This window comes from Haemaphysalis longicornis, unplaced genomic scaffold (genome assembly GCF_048455015.1).
Source record: "Haemaphysalis longicornis isolate Haplotype H1 unplaced genomic scaffold, Haemaphysalis longicornis Haplotype H1 scaffold_7, whole genome shotgun sequence".
Classification (NCBI taxonomy): Eukaryota; Metazoa; Arthropoda; class Arachnida; order Ixodida; family Ixodidae; genus Haemaphysalis; species Haemaphysalis longicornis.
The window spans coordinates 15,991,476-16,012,833 of NW_027526422.1; the positions used below are offsets into that span (position 1 = coordinate 15,991,476).

General features: G+C 48.4%; 1 long non-coding RNA gene across 4 annotated transcripts in view; it reads right to left on the reverse strand.

The window, feature by feature from the left end:
* LOC144147127 (uncharacterized) overlaps window positions 1-18,431 on the reverse strand; it is a 442,884-nt gene extending 424,453 nt beyond the window's left edge. For all 4 annotated transcript variants that reach the window (XR_013317829.1, XR_013317828.1, XR_013317827.1 and 1 more), the window contains exon 1: window positions 17,891-18,431. This is a non-coding gene — a long non-coding RNA (uncharacterized LOC144147127). The remainder of the gene's footprint in view (window positions 1-17,890) is intronic.
* Window positions 18,432-21,358: the final 2,927 nt, after the last annotated feature.

The window sequence follows — 21,358 nt, forward strand, 5'->3', positions numbered from 1 at the left end:
GGGGAGAGAGGAGGACTCCGTTGCGATCGACGGGGCCTCTGTGTCCTTGAAGAGCGTGGAGACGAGCCTCGCCGCCAGCCGCCAAAGTTTTGAAATGCGCCGAGAGCAAAGCGTCTGACGCGGCTTGTCGCAACTTGTCACCGACATGGTGGCGCGTGTTTTCAAAGGCGCACAGTGGCTTCGCCGCAAAGCCGAGGAGTGATGCGGGGAAGTACTGCGGCGCTGGCCGATTCGTAACAGCAGTGAATGGGTTCGGGCTTTCGGCGCTGTGCTTACAACGGAACGGTATCGCAAAAGTGTGCTTTATTCAGACTCAATGGGTCTGCGCTCGGTTCTGACCAAAATTGCGTGCCTCTGTCACGCAGCGTCGACAAAGAATCAAACGCGCTCCCTCCGGAGCTACTGTGAAATTCTGTGTGCCTCTCACTCTAACATGGGTATCGTGGAAGAAAATCATATCTAAAATTTGCCGCTATGACTACTGTATAATTTTGCTGTCTTTCATTTAGTTGTCATAATAGTTCAGAATGAAGTTGTAAACGTTGTAGAATGTCCGTCTGCTGTCAGTACATGGCCCTTTACGGAGAGATTATGGTTACAGAAAACGGCTGTACCTCTTATTTTATCGAAACCATCACGAAACAAATCATGTGAGAATTAATTTATAATTAATCTGCACGAAGGTTATGTGCAAGTGTCAAATTTTTTGAGTCGCTTAACGAGACCAATACTTGACACGCGTGGCGAAAAGTACACTGAAACCTGATAACCACGGTTCTCCAACATGCTTCCTCTGCTGATTCTCTCCGCCTTAGCCTGATGTCGCCCGTTTCTCTCCAGCGGGTCCCGGGTTACCGCGCTGCTCGTTCGGCGCAGAGACCGTTGACTATGTTCGCTCGAACCGTACTGCTCTTGGGCCTCAGCTCGTGGGCTCCCGCCCTTTGGCAGCAGTGCCCGCTTGAACCAGCTTCGCTTCAATCGACATCATTTCTCGCACAGCCACGTTTGGATGGAAACCATTCCCTCGTCTGGCTACTGGTCTCGTCAACTGATATCGATTGATTGATTGTAGGGTTTAACGCGCCGACGCAACGCAGGCGATGAGGCGCGCCGTAGTGGGGGGCTCCGGATTAATTTTGACCACCTGGGGATCTTTAACGTGCGCCGCAATCTCGTACACACGGGAGTTTTTGCTTTTGGCCTCCGTGAGAAAAGCGGCTGCCGCGGCCGGGAATCGAACCCGTGACTTCGTGCTCAGCAGCGCAACGCCTTAGCCACTGAGCCACCGCGGCGGGTTCGTCAACTGATATCGTCGCCGCCCCCAGATATAAGCGCCCACCCACAACTTTTTCTTTTGGGCATGACACCCCATCGAGAATGGAGTGTTTAGCTCTGCTGTGTGTGGTTGCATCACCTGGCTCCCCGCCTGATGTCATTCCGTATCTGAGGATTCCCTTCATAATTCGTCGCTGGCATTGAAGTCCAAAGCAAGGCTAAGAAAATCAGTCGAGTTGGGACATGATAAAGGCAACGAGATCCCGTCTATCTGAGGAAAGTTGAAATCACCGAGAAGATATGCATAATCCGAATGAAAACACTGAAATGCCATTTCATGACTCTGACGAGGGTTGTCGGAAAAACTGCAGCGCAGAGTGCCGTCGTTTCTTGTCCAGTCTTTTTGCGCTGTTTTGAATTTCAGTTAGTATGCACCCACTAGCCCAAACCACCGTCCTTACTCAGTGTTCCTACGGGAACCTGTAAGAGAACGTGAATGAATAGACGAATAAATAAATAACACAGGGGTAGGCGGTTACAAAATATCGTAACCGAGACTTATAGCTCTCACTGTAAAGTGACAGGAGTATAAAACGGTCGCAGTGCACTGCACTGATGACCGCAAAAACGCGGTTGCCCGATTTAGGCACTATCATCCCCGAGAACATTCTACCTTTTACAAACAAACACCGTAGCGGAAAAAAAAACGGATTGGCCGTATCACGTTCGTTGTCTATTTGTGGATGTTCCGGTCACACACTAAGTTGTACAAAAGCATGCCCGCTGAGTCTACTTAGGAAATCTTCTTTAGTTCAGCTTGGGGCGTTGTGGAGAATGTGCTATGTAGGCTGGCCTTGGGCTGAAGTCGGGGCCTGTCTTAAATAGACCTGTGCAGTTATCAGACCCACGCATGCGCGAATCGTAAATTTATCCCTATATAGTCAGGCCTCGCCAATCCAGTGTCAGCCACCTTTAAACATTTGCCTGTTGCACCGCGAATGATTATATTCAATGCAGTACTGCCTTTCCGAGGAATTCAGTACCCGCGAAGAGCCTGTTTTAAGTTTCTGCACAACGCATTGCTTACGACCTAGGATCTAAAATAAATAAGAAGACTTTATTGTAAACAGAAGGTTGAGTACATGGTTAGGATAAACGAAGGAGGCCCCAAGGTCACACACTGCCATGGAACCTTCTCAGTCCGAGGGCTAATGAAAGGCAAATGAGAGCAATCAACCCATAAGAAAAGAACAAGGAGTGTAAAAAGGAAGGCTCTACACAGCGACTCACAAAACTTCAAGGGACAACAAAGCAGGAAGTAGCGGATGTGGTCGGTGTAAAGAGAAAAACGGTTTCAAACGGGTGTCCGAGGTGGAAGCTCTAGATGTCACGAGCAGCACGCGGGGCCTAGAGCTCGGTCTGATGTCAGCAAAGACTATAACCAACGGGCGTCTGGACATGAGAATAGCGTTGGCGCAGTGTTGGTGCCAGACACTGAACAGAAGACATCATGGCAAGACACGCGTGTCGTGGAGCTGAAAGACAGGTTGAGCCGAACACACGGGGCTACCATCAGTGCTCCCCTCGAAGTTGCCCTGCGTGACAAAGGCAGCCTCCGGTGCATGACGCGTAACACCGAAACGCCATCAGTGTTGTAGGGCGGCCCCTTGTCCCGGCCGCCAAATCAGCGGCCACTTTCTGCGCTAAGACCAGCAACTGGCCTTCGCTGCTCGCCTCACCTGACTTCGGCCGCGTGGCCAATCCCGTTAACGGAGTCAAAACAAAAAAAAGCTACTACCGGTGAGGGCGTGGAGCAACAGCTCAACGGACAGTCCCGTTCTTGGGCGCGAAAGGAACAAAGTAAGAAAGGAAGCCTGACAGAGAGGATGACTGAGAGTCGATAGACGTCACCTGACCGGGGAGTCAAGGTATCACGCCAGTTGCAGAAACGGGCGAAGCCTGTACCCCACCCCGGCCTATTCCAGAACTCTTTTTCCTGCCGCAGTAAATTGTTGCCGCCTACTATTTGGTGCTTGCTAGTCGCTTCGCAAAGCAGAAATAGGCTTTGTAGAATCACATATCAAAAGGAGGCTCAGCTTAGAGCTAAAGGTAAGAAATCTATCACCTTCATCGCATCGCCTATGCAGAATAGTGGATCTTGAGTGATACGAGCGAGATACCGTTTTAGTTATTTTGGGCATTCGATGTAGACTGGACTCCATACGCCTGCTCGAGATAATGCGAAGTCGAGCATGCTGACGTCGATCATTTCAAGGCGTGCTTGTTCGGTGGCGTGAAATGCGAAGGGAACAAAATCAATAAGTGCGTATCAGGCGCGGCGATTCAGGAGGAATAGCTTCTGAACTTTTCCCGTGCGGTCTTTATATGCCGTGTCCTACATTACATGCCGTATCACATCCACTACATCGCCTTAAATGCTCCAGTTAACCCTTTGCAGCACTAATCAACGCAACTTAGCGTCAAATCTCCTTCTTCTAAATAGTGTTGCGCATTGGTGCTGTTGAATTGGCTCCTTTTATGTTTTGTGCTCGTTGCTGATGTTCAGTTAACTACCTGACTTGGAAAAAAAGGACGTGGTGCCTCTCCTTCCTGCTTTGATTCCATTTTTATGTTCTAAGGACGAAATAATTTTGGCAGCTGCTTTGTGCGCTCCGTGTTACACGACGCCTCTTTAGTGTCGGGGAAGGTTGAAACCAGCTGCGCCTTAAAAAATTTGTTCCGCGGTTCTTTATAGGGGTCAATGTAAGCTTGTTTCGTTGAGGACGTTTGCTCGCTGCACTTAGTGCGAAGAACTAGAATGATTCCTCAAAACTAGGTTTGTCAAGCCGAGTGACAGTTTCACGTCTAACACGGACAATTACTTGCAGGGACATCTCCTGACTAGTCTCTTCCGGTAAATCTTGTTCACCAGCTTCTTTGTAAATAGGCAATATATGTACAGCGAACCACAGACAGTGCAGCCTCCGCAACGTAGCGTAGAACTAGTACCGACTTCCCTCCTCTTCTCCTGTTGACCACGTGTGATACAATTTCGGGTGCTTCGTCGTGCTATTTCCAAAGGGGCGACATAAAAATCGCTTCATACGGATGCTTCTTCCTGGTGTTGTTATTCTCATAAGTATGTATAAAAACAGCCTCAATCGGAGCCATGACTTCGACCATCGCCGGAAAGAGAACAGGGTGGGGGCGAGCAGCAAGCTAAAAATGAAAGAGTGGCTACAGTTCCAGCACTGCTGTGTGTGAGCAGCGGCAAATCAGTCCCTCCGAGCGCTGCTCAAACAAAGCCAATGTGCGGGCAGAGAGCTCGACTCCGCAGCATCTGGCGGAAACATTTCAAATGCGATAACTATGGTAGAGAAAAACGTGGAGCAATGGATAGATGCTGCTGGCGCCGATTTTAGGGCGGCTTTCGGGACATCCAACCTAGTATCGCCATTTCTCGACGCAGTAGCGAACGACGGCGCTACTCTGTTGGTAAGAACGGTCGATGTTCTATAAGAAAAAAATACGAAAACTCTTCAGCGCTGGCGAATGTGAAGCACTCACCCCGTCGTGCGATATCACAAACAGCGCTGTAGCAGCACAATGCCGTTTCGCTAATGATCTAAATTCGTCGTATGCGCTTTGAACTTGAAGAGAGATTTGTCGAAACTTCACACGATGCTGCCCTCTTCTGGAACGAAATGTAAAGGTTCATTTATTGCGTCCTCTGCTAACCAGAAGAACAAGCCGGCCTTCACTCTCCTAGCTTTTGTGGCGGGCCGCCGTGGAAGACATAGATACGGACTAAGACTCTCAGAGAAGAATTCGCTGAGCAGCCTCGGGTGAGAGAGGGAGAGAGAGATATATAAACATGTTGAATGAGCAGACGAGGTCCGCCAGACTAGCCGCCCGATTTGGTACACCAGATGGGGGTGAAGGTGAGATGAAAATATATGAACATATCTCTCACTTACACACGACCGCTGAAACACGCAGGCACACACGAAAAGCACAGACACAATCATGTAAAACAGTCATTTCTCCGAGAATTCATAGCTCAGTGTCAAATCCAGTGTTCCGGAGAAACTTTAAGAGCGCCTTTATTCCCCTACAAGCCATTCTTGTTGTAAGCCGCGGCCCTAGAAGATGCTTCGAAGAAATGTCGACGGACACGGGCAGGTCTACGGAAAGCTCAGCGGTGGCACGCTGAAGTTCGTAGCGAGGATATGCGCAGAGAATGTGCTTCAGGTCCTCGCGAACTGGACAGGTCAGGCACAGAGGTGAGGAAGCCCGGCAAAGTTTAAAAATAAAATGCTTACTGTATGCCACATTGAGCTTGATCCGATGCAGGACAGCGTCATGTAGCTTGCACAGACCGCTTGACATCCGAAATCGGCAGTCTAAATCTATTGTATGCGGCGGCACATAAGTCTTAATGGGGTCAGTACAGAGCAAACGCTGGGACCTCTTGTAGACCGAGGAAACCAGAGCAGCTCCGTCGCGCCTTTGCGAAAGGCCCCGCCGTAATACTTGAGCTGAAGTGCGCGGATGCACCAGCTCTGTCGGATTCCTCATTGCCAGCCACACAGAAGTAAGAAGGAAGCCACTGCAGGACAGCAACATGGTGGTCATTTAATTCCCGCGGGTGCAGGTAATTAATTTCTTGAGCAAGCTTCTCTTCTGGCAGCATCATCATGTTCTGAAGGCTGCTTGAAAGTTGAAGGTGATTGTCCATGCATGCACTGGAGCTGTTAAAGGTGTTGCAATGAAGAACGCAGGGCAGGAAGTTTAGTGGCCATCGACGAAGTTTTGACCAAGTTTGGCGGTAATTTTTGTGCAGGTTGGCAGGGTCCATATTTCTATGGCAGATGATGTATTCATCACCGATCCGTCCGTGCAAATGTTAGTGTAACTTTGGGAGGTACTGGTAATGTACTCCAGTGTAAAGAATTTCGGAGCAGGCAGAGACAACATAGCTTTCCTCTGGGTGCCGGGAATGGTTAGTGTAATTTTCCAGGAGGCGAATATTCGTGGCGGCTTTGTATGCTCTGGTTGGCTCTGGTACACTGGTGGTAATATAGCACGTACATGGGCTTCCGAGTCCCACGGCAGCAGGTGTTCGACAGTCCTTGTCACAAACCGCAGGCATGCACGAAGGAGTTTTCGGTGGCAGAGCACAGTTGGATAGAGGCGCCTGGTCTCCCTGAGCGTGCCAAGGGTTGAAGTATTTTTAGGCACCCCGAGGCACACACGAAGCATTCGGCTTGTAAGCCGTCTAGAAACCGTGAGCTGGTTTTTGTGAGAGGCTGAAGGACAGGCAGGCTGTAGCGAAGCAATCCCTCCCAGAGTGCGTTGTAGAGCCTGATGAGAGACGCCACCAAGCATCCTCACGTGCTTCTGGCGATCTATACGCCTCAAGTGAGCATGCATTATACTCACTATGCACTAGTAAGAGTTAAACACGTACGCCTAGGTGGCGGCCTAGGTTTTATATCTCTCACACCCCTCCACACCTTTCTGTGTCTTAATACCGCATGCGTCGTGCGTCCATACTGTACCATAATGTACTTCAATTCCGATTTGTGCCTCCAAGAAGACAAATGTGACCTAAAAGGGTGTTGAAACTATCATTCGAAGCAATAAATATGCAAATCAAAATGTCGTGCTTGAATTGCGCAATGTCACAGTGCATGCCACATTTTAATGTCAGACTATAGCTTTGCTTCGTGCTTTGCTCCCTTCATAGCAGTTCTGGTCATTCCGGCGCCCTGTGGTAATTAAAGCCCACCCTAGCGTGCTTTAATTACCACAATTTTTTTAAACAAATAGGCCTTTTGTTTAAAAAATATTATTGCCACCCACCTTTCTGTTTTTTTTTTTTTTTTTTCTTTTTTGCTAAGACAAACGTTTTGCCTCCTCCTGCTCCCGATACAAAAACGGCGGAAAAAACGACCGCATATTTCTTCAAGTGAGTCATTTCCAAAATTCTCGTATTTCTCAAATGTGTGTATACGCGCTTAGTTGAAGACCCCCGCCTCACATGCTCGGCAGTACAAAAGTGAGCATCAACGTTAAGGAGCATCGCATGCTTGCTGGGTGCACTATTGACAAAAGTTTCATCCCCGGCCCAACAGGCTCTTCTACCGCACCGCAGGGGGATTTATGATGGAGCAGGGAAGTGGAGCAGAAGTCCCTTGGTACCGCAACGCTCACGTTAATTAGCCGGGTGTTCACGGTATTGATTGACGGTGGAAGGACCACTAAATGCCCGTCGCCCGCACGTGCGCGTCCTGGGACCGGATTGTGTGGCCACACACCCTCTTCGGCTGGGACGGCGTGGAACTCCCTCGAGGCTCAAGACGGTGTATTTGTACGACCGCAGAGGAGGCTGTGCGCAATCCCGGCAGCCGCATGGAGGTAACTCCCCTCTACGTCCCACGCAAGTCTGAAAAGAAGCCTACAGACGGCCTCACATGACGAAGGAAAAGCAGTGCTGATGTTCTCTAGTGGCTTCGAGGGCTCAGAATAAGCCTGCTCGAAGAGAAAAAAACAAGAAAGAAAGAGCTTCTCGAGAGCCCTGCGTACCGTGCAGACGAAAGAAGGAATCCATACTACCGCGGATGAAAGGCTCTAGTGGATAAAGGCAGCCAGTTCTATACAGTTTTCCGTTCGTAGTGTTGCAACAGCAACTCGCTCTTGATGAGCGACCTCGGATCACAAAGACGCTGTTTGCTTTCCTAGAAAAAGTGTTCTTTAAAAGGGCCATGCAGACAAAACACATTTCGTGCACTCGAAAGATTGCCTCGTTAGGACCACACTGGCATCACTTTTAACGTAAACTTCGCTCAAATAAACTTCATTATTAGGGGGAAAAAAGGAACGGCCCTGCGACTCACTATACTCAGGTACAACTTTCTGTGGCAATGGAAAGAAAACTACGGAGGGGGGGGGGGGGAGCTAGCTGATTTGTGTTACTGCACTTAAGTAGTTTCCAATAAACTGGTTTCGGTTTGGGTTTCGGCATGACGGCACATATACAATTTCTGCAGTTCGTTTCTTCGCATGAGCTCCGTGGTTGAATGCGCTGAACCAGAATCAGCGATCATGCAGGAATATTGGCGTCTCCATCTCTGCGTTTCATTTTATCCTAACACAAGCCAACGCTTTCACTGGGGAATTCGGACCGACTTAATACATTATACCGTGGACGATACCGTCGAATTCTGAACCGTCCAGAACTGCCGTCAATTTTGTCAGCGCTGCACTTTTGAGGCCAGTTACTGATATAACTCTGCTTTAGCTGAAAACTGAGCAGCACCACGGGCACGAGTAGCGTGCTTACATAGCGCAGTCGAGCGATACCGTTAGAGCAGCACGCACATACTACGGCGCGAAGTGAAATCCCACTTGGATCGCCTTGAGTTACGCAGGCGCCAAGGAGTATCGGTGGCCCACTACCCGGAAAGCTAATATCGGAAGCTTACACTGCATAACCCATGAATCCTGTGCTCCATTCCCACCCCTGCCCGTCCCAAACTCTTTGATGAACATCGCGCAGGCGTGCGGTGATGTCTCGTTATACTACATGGTGCAGGTTTCCCACCTGAGGATAGCAGTCGTACTGCACTCGCTAAGATGCCAATTTACAGCGTAAAGGTGTGTCAACCCTAGGATGGCTGAAAAACGTCACGCTGTCTAAACCCCTCCACAATTAGTGCTGGTCCTAAAGATTAAAAATAAATTGTTACTAACCATTTTGCCAGTAATGTGGTCACTGACATCGTAAAATACATTGCTTTAGCTAACTTTCCCAATAGCAAACATTCCAAGCCGTTCTAAGATTGGTGGTTGCCCAATCCGCTTTCCTTTTTTTTTTAATCCGGGATCACTTACTCACTACTTCACAAACGTAGATGGCCGCAGACGTAGATGGCCTCCAGATTTCTCCGGTGAACTTGGGATTGTTCTTGCTCCCCTCCTTGCATACATTTTTAATACGATTTAAGAAACCGGTTGCTTTCCGGGTGCAATAAAAATGGCCAAAACATCGGTAATTTTTAACGGTGGGCACGAAATGACGCCAGCAGCTATACACCGGTCTCTAGACTTCCCGTTTTCTCTAAAGGCATACAAAAAATTCTTTTTTCAAGACAAAATGACCTTATTAATACAAAGGGACTACTTACAGAATGCCAGCACGGTTTTCGCTTGGAGAAATCGACTGAAACTGCGTTGTTAACTATGAAAGATTGAACTAGAAACATTGAAAAAAATGAGTTTACGCTGGGGATCGTCGTAGTCTTCAGCAAGGTGTTTGATTATTTGAACCACGAAATACTTCTACACAAACTTTGCAACTTTGGGGTGCGCGGGGTGTTTTACAACGTAGTGAATTCTTAGCTAAGCAGTAGAAAACAGTCTGTTTTCTTATTCGATAATTTCGTCTGGCGTGCCCCAAATGAGTGTTTCGGGGCTATTACTGTTTAATATGTACGTTAGCGATATTCTTAAAACTGATGAAAAGACGACGTTTGTTCTTTACGCGGATTACATCAGTTTATTTGTATCTGGTCGTGCAGTACAAGAGATGGGGGTGAAAGCGGAGAAAGCGCTTGAGAAACTTCGGGATTGGACAAAAACTAACATGCTCAAAATACACACCCGCAAATCTAAACTCACTTTATTTCAGGCCAAAAACAAGCGGATGAACATTAACACCCAGATAAATCTTGGCGACATGCCCATTAATGTAGTTAAAAAACAGAAAGTTCTTGGCGTCACCTTCTTACCCGATATGTCTTTGCAATATCTCATCGAATAATTGACCAAATCTCTGTCATCAGCTACGGGTGCTCTATCACGGTGTCATCATTTTATGCCAGAGATAGCAAAGCTACAGATTTATCACGCTCTATTTGTGTCACACTTAAATTATTGCAGTCTGGTCTGGGGTACAACTACACTAGAATACGTAAATACAATTCATGGCCTACAGAAAACAGCCGTTCGTTGCATCAAAAACCTACCATACGTACACACATCACAAGGCTTCTTTCTTAAATATTAAATAAAGTGCGACGAACTTGCAATGCCTCGTTCTTGGTTATTTAGTCAAAACTACAGCGTTTTATCAAATCATTTTCCCAACTAACGGTACAGCACACTGATACCCGTGCCCGCAGCTCTGACAAGTGGCGTACTCCTCGCCACCGGACTAACGACATTTTTCCAGCCCTAGCATACCATTTACCTACTCTGCTCAACACATTGGAGGACAGGAGTATAAACAATAACGCACTTTCTCCACGCCAAGTGCGCGAGTACCTTTTAACCCATTGACAGAAACGTTCAGGAATGCTCAGTGTGGTTTATGTTTGTTTTAATGCGCGAGTTCACCAAATGTCATTGTTTATTTTATTGTTCAAGAGAATTGCTAAAAAAACTTGGAATATTATTATTACAAGGTTATATACTGTTGTGTCAAGTGATTTTTTATGCAATAATCGTGTGCCTATTTCTGTTACATACAAAACCAAAATGACTTGTACAAGATCTTACGCAATTCACGGTATTTTAGAATCCCTAGTCTGTATTTTAGTAATTTACCCTTTGCTCTGTACTTGTGAAGCCCTGCTGCCTTTTACGGGCTCCCACGTCCCTTAAGCGGTCACAGAGCCGCTTTTGTAGCGTGAGCTACACTGGCCGAGGTTGAGCAGTTTCGCGTGGCCAAGGAAAGCTAAGAATAACCAGCTGAACCTTAGCTCTCGCTATGTATATCGTGGCATAGCCGAGCTAAGCCAATGCTAATTTTTTGCCTGGGTGGCCCCCAACACACATGTTGGAAATTAAATTCTCAATCTCATCTGATTCTGACAACACCTCTGCTGCTAAAAAAACGGCACACACAACGGACAGCGGCGTGGAGTGAGTTTCTAGTTTGCCCTCTATTTGATCTCGGCGTTCCTTTTAAGGGAATCACCTGTCATGATGGTGTAATATAGCAGTTTGAATATTTTCCAATGAACACTTAGATCAAGTTTCATTGCGCGTTTCTCTAATTTGTGTTATTTTGGGGGTGAAAAGATGAGTGCCCGCTGTACATGTTAAAACGTTGAAACTCTATGTGGAACCCTGGGCCATGTGCCCACTAGGAAGTTAAAGCGAGGACTTTTCGCGTGCATCACTGTTTGTGGGGAAAATCGTAGAAATGGACAAGATACAAGCAAGAAGGCAGCGCTTGCGCAGAATATGGAAACGTGAATGAAAAACTCGTCGAGATACTTCTTCCAACCTTTCTCGTGGTGGCTATCAGCGCCGCTAACCGAAGCTGCCGAACTGTGGCAAATGAGTGAATGTGCACGCTGACAATGGTGTGTCAGTCGGAGTGAAAGTAAGCACTTTTTCCAACGCCTTTCAAGCGAAAGTCGTATTGGCTGACCCGTGTCGCTCTCGGTGTTGTTGGCGTCGTACGCCAAAACTACCTCCTAACTCCCCCTCCCCACCCTTCTCACGCGCAGCCGGAGACCGGGAATTCCCGCTCCCACAAGTGGCGCCCCGGATAAAGACATACGCCCAGCCAATCACAGGCGCCCCCTCCCTCCGGAGAAAAGAAAAACAGGTCAGCTGGCTCCGCGCGCCTTGTTTCACGCCAGTTCAAGGCCCGCTGCGCCATGGCTAGGCCGCAATTGGTCCGCTTCGCCGAAGAGCAGGCAGCACAACGGCAGCGGGCTCATGAACGTGTGCGTTCTCGGCGAGCTAATCCTGCATTTCGACAATTGAAAAGCCAGGTGAAACGACACTCCTTCCCAGAGAAGAGGCGTCCACCGGGAAAAGGGGGCTTCTTTCTCTATTCTGCAGGAGTTGTGATTTGTTTTGTTTTTATTTACTTTATGCGTTTTATATAGGCAGTGCGTCATGAGAAGAGCATCGCACGAGGCACGCACAGGCGCCTGTTTAGTAACGAACTCCGTTAAACCCCTCTGTTATGCAGCCACTCTGCAATACATGTTGACCCTTAGGGGCATTCCCTACAATTCACAAATTCAATGCTGGGAAGACATTTCTCAGACGTACAAAGCAGTTTGATACCAAAACAAGTAGGCTTAAATGTGTTTTTGTTAATCGCTCTTTAAGAACCAATGCATCCCTAAAGCATATACACCAGAATCCTTTAAAGTCGCCTTCACTGCTTTACACAAATGATTTGCTTGGGATACATTTTATTGATGCATAATATCTATTATTGATGCATGATGTCCTGAGAGCCTTTTATTAAATATTTCCACAACACCCCATATATATAATTAAAAAGCGCAATCACCATAGCTCCTTTAAAGTCGCCTTCACTACTACACATATATGTATGGCTGAGAATGTATTTTTAAGGCCAACATAAGCAGTCTAATATGACGCACTGAGGACTTAGGGTATTTTACTGTTCACATTTTCGTTTGCCGCGAAAGTGTGACGGATCAAACGGTACAGACCGAAACATGCGCATCTACGTTAATTCCACGTAGAAATCGGTAGAATGACGCAATGCCGTGCGCCAACAAGCTACCAGGAAAAGCGAAACTAACTTGTTCGTGTTTCTGTAAGCGCCTACATCTATTATGCCGCAGGGCAAATTTTTGAATAAAAAAAAAGCGACCTAGGTGTGACCGATTCTAGGTGAACACCGCGTCCTGGTGGACTAAAATAGGAAAGCCTGTACGGAGTCGTCTTTTTTCTGCATGACTGTAGAAGACAACCCTATGCTTAGACGAGAGCGTCTTTTTTTTATCGAGCGTACTTGTCGCTCGGAGCGCACTCTGAAACTCGAAACTCATAACGCCGGCTCCTGCCTACCTACTAAGACAGGGCGACACGCTATAGCGCTAGAATGCGCCCTCACCACACGATTCGCGAACCAAACTTGACGTATGCTGGCTTGTGACTCCATTTCCTCCCCTTCATGGCTCTCCGCAAAATATGGCGGCGACGAACCAGGAATCGCGCAGCTCACAGTTGTGCAAGGCTTCAGCTTACGCCGTGACAGGCGCAAGGCGCTTGCGTCGCGCTTCCGCGCGTCTCGAGAAACGTCCAACATGCCTTCGAGGTGCAGAAGCAAGAGGCTGCCGCACTGAAGCCGTCTGAGGCGACGAACCCGCGCCTGCGGATGAGTTCGCATCGCTGCTCGGTAGAGCTGCTCATTTCACGCTTCGCAGACCTGAGCTCGCTATGAGAATATTCAAACGACGACCATAAACCTCGCTCAGCCCATAAAACGCCGCACCATCCAGCGGCTTCCGGAGAAGTTGGTGCTTTTGCACTCCCGCCGCGTAGCGTCTGCTCTTATCCAGACCTTTTGCTCTCACCGCCAGCTTTCCTCTAGATGGTTCTCTACGCCAAGGTTATTTCACCCGGCTGTTTCAAGCGTGTTGCCTAGTGCTCCCGCACATACCTACAGCGCACCGCTCGAATTTTATTTTACAGCACCACTCGGTGCCCTCGAATGGTATCGTCGATGGAACTGCCATCGTAAAGTCACTATGTACGGATTCCGACACACCGTCCATAACGACGAAACCTTTCAGACTAAACATTCTGCCCTTTTTTTATTGCGCCATTTTGGCCCAGGACATCTAAGGAATTGAAAAAAAAATGAAAGTGGCGGGAGATCACCGGCTTCATGCACCACAGCATTCCGTATAGGTTAGTTTCGGCAAGAAAGTCCAACTGCCTGTAAAGAGGACCATGCGTCCACCGATGAATATCGGGCGGGCGGCATGGTCAATGTGCTGTGGCTACCGTGTGCCGGGTTCGGGCTGGTTGGAGCCTTGACGTGTCCCAGGAGGTGGTCTAATGTCGCTTCTGCAGCGGAAGTAGGGCAGTGGGGGCAGGTTGCATAAGTCACTGCAAGGCAAGAAGTCCCTGTTGCACGAACAGCAGGCATCAGTGCAACGCCCTGGCGAATTCTCCGAAGCGTGACCTCCTCACGGCGGGCTAAGCCGCCAGGAAGGTCAGTCCCACGCGGAGGACGAAGGGCACGCGTGGAGCGCCGAAGAGACTCTTTTTTGATTAGAAGAGCGTCCTGCAGGGACAGCTGCAGAAGCGGGAGCGGGTACATAACTTGCAGAGGATGAGCAGCCAAGTCGGCCTCGACGTGGGCGGGCGTGCTACGGCGGGCCCAGAGGATGCGAACAGGGCACTGGAACGATTGCAGTATCCGGTGCACATCGCATGTAAAGCCCAATGTGCTGTATACACACCGTATCTCGCGAGTAGCCTGGGTTGAACCGGTGTAGATGATCAGGCAAGACGGTGGAGCAACACAAAGACGAGGGCCGAGGGCACACAAGCCATCACGGCTGGCGACCAGCTCTGCCTAAACCGACGGAAGTGGTGCCTCTGTAACACAAGTGCATGTCTGGTTTACAGAGGGTAGGGCAAACTAGGCTAGTGTGGGTGATGTCATTTCGAATCCAGGAATCCACATGGGCCTGGAGGACATCTGGTGTGTCTATAGGGAGGGGTTGGTTGGTCTGCTGCCCTGTGCGAGTACTTGTTATACGTCCGAGGGGCCTTGGCTGGCTCAATATGTCCATCACACGTTATAAACCTGCAAGCTGTTAGCGATGATCCTGGATTATACGTCGTATCGCAGAAAACGTGCCTTCGTCTTTAAATTTTATTTATGACAATGCAACGCCCCTTGGGGTTCTTGTGAGGCGGGTGCAATCTATGGAAACATCCAGTCAAGCAAAGGAATGCGGAAACATAAAGTCAGTGGAGTAAAATACAATCAGTCGACGCGAGGTGAAGCGAAGCAACGTAAAATAGGCGTGAGATGCATGTTGGTCACACGGGTGAGTATGCCGGTTCTGATGACGTTGGTGCCACGTGCACTAGTGTTACTAAATTTACAGCGCAATAAAAACACACACAATGACAAGCAAGTCACATACGCAAACTAGGCTCTTTAATGTGGAGAGTGCTATGTAGGCCAGCGCGGCCGATGACTGAATGACCGCTTGCGACAACATGATTGCATTGAGAATCTTACTGTCTTGCTCGTCTACTGCTCGCAGATACATTCAGGCGACATGACATTTCCACTTTACGCTTATGGGCTTCTATTCTGAATTATCATTGTAGCTATTATAGCTTCTATTCGTATAATTCGCTAAATGGTACTACTGACAGAACCTGCACGCAGTACTGTACTAGAGAGCTGAATAGCTTGACGGCTGGTGTCTCGTGACCCCGTATTCTGAGTCCCTCCTCCACTCGAGCCTCCGCTCGAGAGGACCCTTGAAAGCTAGTTTCGGTTTCATAAACTAACCTCCACTCGAGTGTCTCCTCCAACGGAGGAGCTGCTCGGCGATTTGGAGGAGCCGCTCACGATTTGGAGGAGCAACTCCAAGGTGTCGTCTGTGCTACCTTGAAGCAGCCCTCCAGTACTATTTTCAAGATGGCCGCCTACGCTCCTCTCGGTTCGAGCCGGCTGTGCTCGCTCGCCTCTTTTCCAGAGCATGTATCCCGCATTGACGAGGCATATAATGAAGGTTCAGGGGATTTACGCACCGTGAATTTGCCATGTCAGCGCATAAGGTACTGGCTGAATACGCTTGAGCACTTCAGCAAGGGCGAATTCGTGTCGCGGTGCCTCTTTACCAAATCGGTCACTGCTGGAGCTGCCGAGGTGGCTGCCGAGGTGGCTGCCGAGCCAAACGCCGAGCTGAAGAGCCAAACACCAGCAACCGCGGCCACCCACTGCTCCCTGCGTTCCGGCTGCTGGTTACGTTGCGATGTTATGGCGCCGGGACATTTACAGTTGTGATGGGTGCCTTCGTCAACGTTTCGCCGTCGACAATACGCGTCGTCAGGCGTTGGTTGGAACTCGTAATTCGAAGCGTCGTGATGTTTTCTGCGACGGCGGGCGAGCTCAGAGATATCTGTGCGGACTTGCCTTTATCCTCGCAATGACAAGGTTGTCGCTGTCATGTACCGAAAGTCATCGCTATGTAATAAAGGTGTCACACTAAACTATGACACGGCTACCGTAAGCTGCTTACAGTGGGTATGAAGCAGACGATCGCCGTATGGAAGCGAGCGAGCGTGTCGTCTGCTCCAAAGCCCAGTTTTATTTTTTTATTTTTTCTTCGAGCCGCCTGTGCTGCGAGGCTCCGCCCCTCTCCAAGTGCCCGTCGCTTTGTGCTCGCCTGCTACCTCGCGCTTGCGTGCTGTCGAAGGGGGACATGTCTACCGGGTTCACCGTGGTTCCTGTAAAATTACACACGCACTACTTTGTAATTTGAACATTATGTCGGCTTTGAGCTGCCGATAGTGTCGTGAACCGAAAAGAACAAATAATTAGGCGCTCACTGTGTCGGCAATTCCGGTCTATGATATGCGCTCGTCACGCATGGAAGCAAACCGCCCTATACCTCCAGCCCTTCCGCTGACATATCGTTATCTTGGCTGTCATCCGGAGGGGGGGCCCTGAAACTTATAGTAATCGAGAGGATCAGAAAGGACAGGAGATACAACGGGATACGTGGAGACATGGGGCAGCGTGCACAAAAACAAAACAGATTTATAGTCTGCTACCGAAGTGTGTGTGCAGTGTGGCCAGACCAGAAAACAGTTATTTCTATTTGTGTCAACCTGGTTCATGTTATTTTCGTGCTCCTCTCAACCGTACAAACTAATATTTCTTAAAATAGCTGTATAAATACTTAACAAAAAATAAAAACATTAAAAAGTTATATTTCTTAGGCGTACTTTCATGTCTTGAATAAAAAAATTGCCATAACCTCGCCCCCAGATGCCTTTCGCTGCTCCTCCGAAACTGCGATCTCGAGGGTCCCTCCAAACGAAGGATTTCCTCGGAGGGTCGGCGTCACCACGTTTATGAAATGCCTGGAGACATGGAGGAAAGAAATTCTTTCCTCCATGCCTGGAGACCTCGAGTGGAGGTGTTGCCCTATCCTCCACTCAACGGAGTGGAGGAAGCACTTTGAGTGGAGGAGGGATTCAGAATACGGGGGTCAGTCTGCTGGACACTTGTTTTTGTAACCTTGAAAAATAAAAATGTGTTAGGCACTTCGCGTAATAATTCAACCACCAAGGTATTCTTGGTGCATTGAGATTTCCCTGATAAGCATAATATCTTGCGAAGGTGCTTTTCTGTTACTCGTTCGCACACAACGGGAGACAAAGCAGGGTCATATTGGCGGTTATAGTGCCATATATCGTGGCGGTGAGCACAATAGCTTATCCAAACCAAGTGAGCATCACAGTGTTATCGCGCTCTCGTTCTGTATATGTAGAAGTTTCGGCGAGTTTGTTAGAGCCATTTTCGACCGCAGTAACCGGTTTTAGAATGGCAAAAAATACTGAGGGCTGTAGTTGCAAAAACTTACGAAGTGCTGACACTGCATTTTTGCTTATATATGTTCGGCTAATTTACAAACGCAGTCACGGAACACGAAGCGCTACAAAGTTCACAAATCCTTACAATTTTCATAACCCGTTTGCTGCGGAAATTGCGACTCTTATCAATCTGCGGAATCAGCGGAATATGCAGTTTCCACTCAGTGGAAAATGGGGGTCTAAATTGAAAGCTTACCGGCAGTCTTGGTCTCATGCGGATCCTTCCTTTGACCAGCCGGCGGCAGATAACTTTTCCAGGAAACTGTTCGTATCATTAGTCAACGCACAGGTCCCAGAACACGTCCTCGAAGCTGCTCCTCACCTGCTGTCTCCTCCATCACACGTTTGACGCACACAAAAACAGACCTCACGCACGCTCAGCCCCAGACGCGGGGAAGTTTTGTTATGAGGGCAGCGAATACCGATGGCAACTGCGCGGCGCCACCGACGGATATCATTCGTCGTTTAGTCCACAGGGAACGGCCAGAATCACGTTTCGGTCACTGCGACACATATCTGCACAATTCGCGCACCAATCGAGGAAGGTATGCACAACAATTTAAGCGACGTTTCTCTGCAGGAAACACAAATGAAACGACCCGAAATCCAAGCACGGGAACGAGGGCACTCAGCGGCCCAGAGGCGCTGCAGCCGAAGCATCGTCTGCAAGCGAAGGCAACTGGTTGCCTGCACAAACGGGACGACGCGCCATTGCGTGGCAGGCGGCACACTAGCACGCGCGTCGGGCAGAAAACGCAACTTCACCACGTCATGGTATCGCCGGCGTTGTCGCAGCAAGCTCGCAATCGCTCGCATCTTAAAAGCATTGCAACTATTGCAAGTCATTACATTTACCGACCATCTTCTCGTCGGGACAAAGAACAAATGGACGGCTCTTGGCCCGCCTTTGGAAAAACCCCGAATGCTGTGATGGAGGAAGACAGAACAAAAAAGATTGGCGAAGCTTGCACTAAGTCGCACAGGGCTTGAACCATAGCAAAGCTGGAGAATTTATTTCTATGTAAGCTCTGAAACACACACCACCACGCACTGAATTAGGTTTGAAATTGCTTATTTACATGCTCCGTCGTCGCTGTTCACTGTGGTAGTGGTAATTATCGTCATATCGTCGTCTTATTCATGCGTGACTGGCGGGCCCGCATCATTTTGTCCGCAGGCTTTTACATTTCTCCCAAAGTAGAATGCGTCAGCCCACGCTAGAACCAGCGGCAACCGGCTTCGCGAACTGGGCATCTATGAACTGGGCGTCTGTAATGCGAGCTGTCTTGTGCTCCTCCTTGGGGCGCTCACGCATGTGAGCTGTTTTCTTGTATCTTTATTTTTGCGAGCGCTACGCACACTGCCGTATGATGCCATCGCTCTTCGCAAGGTGCGTGCTTACAAACGCGGTAAATTGTAGAAGTAACTATGACTCGAGGTTTTCTGATCACGCCGCACACGTTCCGGCTAGCAGCAACACCTCCGCTGTTAAAGAACGGCATGGCTGCATGCCTATGAGAGCCGTCGTGCATGATGGTTACAGATTGCGACGCGGCGTTAAATAGCTTTGTGGTTAATTTGTCCACGTTAATGTGGTTTAGCAGTTAACCCGCCGCAATATATATACTCAGTGGCTAAGGCGTTGGGCTGCTGATCCCAAAGACGCCGATTTGATCTCGGCCACTGCGGCCGTTTTTTGATGGCGACAAAAAAAACAAGAGCGCCCGAAGCGCGTTCTGCTGAACAATCCTGCTGAGGTACCACGACAAGGAATGCATACGAACGAGTGATATACAGATTCCCTGTAAAAATGAAATCACTGCCACGAATTTCCACAAAAGTTGTCATAATAAATAGTTGAATAAAGCGAAACAGCCAATTACAAAAAATTTCAAATTCTACGGAACGTGGGAAATACAATAACACGTTTTTTTAAATATTTTACACAAAGTTCCCAAAATTCTTTTAATTTACTTTACAAAGTTACATATCAGCGCATGGACAGGTAGGAACCTGGAAGTTTCACTGCAGGGCCATTTCTGTACCGGCCGATTTCTGACGTGCCGATGATTGAGTGAAAAATAGGAATAACAAAGTGAACAGTTGAAATCAATTAGAAGTTTGTCGAAGTTCCTGCTATTGATTTTAATATGCCATAAATTGACTCGATTTCTAGGAAAATATTTCTCCTGTAATTTTGCATTTAGAATGGTTCGTCAATTTTTTTATTGGTATGTTTTTCTTCGAAATCTCCAAGAACAATTTTTTTAAAGAGCGTGTCTGTTCTTATTATGTTTATTTCAAGCATGATTATTACTCCGCATATTTGTGAAACGATTTCTTTATTACGTTAATTAAAGCTCGTTCTTCGATCCTCTTTAATTTACTTACTTTCCTCCGTGATTTACCCCAAACATTCGTTTAAACATTTTACTGAATACCAACATTCTATTTTACAAAAGTAGAGAATGTGACCTTCAGTAATATTGTCACGAAGACAAGGACGATGCAGTTGTCTTGAATGAGAAACACGTTTATTGGAGCGAACTTGTGCTCCCCTAACAACTCAAAAGAATACAGAGGCGGCGAAGCAGCGGTCAACAAAGTGACTTGCACAGGCGAGTGTCGTCGAATCGAATGCCCCGGCGTCCGCACTGCAGGCTTTTTATCTTTCGGCGCGCGTGGTTCTCGAAACGTCGATTCGCATCGAGAACATAGTAGATCCAAGAAGATTATTCTGGGCTGTTCACGTTAGATCGGAATGCTCTTCCTATCACAACAGATAACACGTGCGGCACAGAAAGAAAGAATGGAACACCCGCTTTCCTTGGCGCAGAGATAACGCAGACCGGCGCAGCCGGGCGGTAAAAGCAAAACACAAATAAACAAACCCAATGTATGGTTCGCGGCATTACCCCCCCTCTAAGAGTGCATCGACCCGATGCTAACATAAGCGACAGTCCGAACAAATGAAAATAAAAGTTCGTCATCGTCCGTAGAAAGGTTTTAGGCGAACCACGTGGACGACTTCAGGCCGCGAACCATACATTGGGTTTGTTTATTTGTGTTTTGCTTTTACCGCCCGGCTGCGCCGGTCTGCGTTATCTCTGCGCCAAGGGAAGCGGGTGTTCCATTCTTTCTTTCTGTGCCGCACGTGTTATCTGTTGTGATAGGGAGAGCATTCCGATCTAACGTGAACAGCCCAGAATAATCTTCTTGGATCTACTATGTTCTCGATGCGAATCGACGTTTCGAGAACCACGCGCGCCGAAAGATAAAAAGCCTGCAGTGCGGACGCCGGGGCATTCGATTCGACGACACTCGCCTGTGCAAGTCACTTTGTTGACCGCTGCTTCGCCGCCTCTGTATTCTTTTGAGTTGTTAGGGGAGCACAAGTTCGCTCCAATAAACGTGTTTCTCATTCAAGACAACTGCATCGTCCTTGTCTTCGTGACATCTGGTAGAGGTGCTGGGTAGCACCCTTCAAGCCCACTACAACCTCGGGAAGCCGCCAAGCCAGTCCAACAAGAGCCAGCCTCCGCCTGCAAGATTTACCACCCTAGTTCGGTTTGATGCCAGAAGGGCCCAAGAAAAGGAACGCTGCAACCAACACCATGGTGCAAGAAACAACGTCGCCAATCGTCCTGCAGCAGGCCCGGGAACC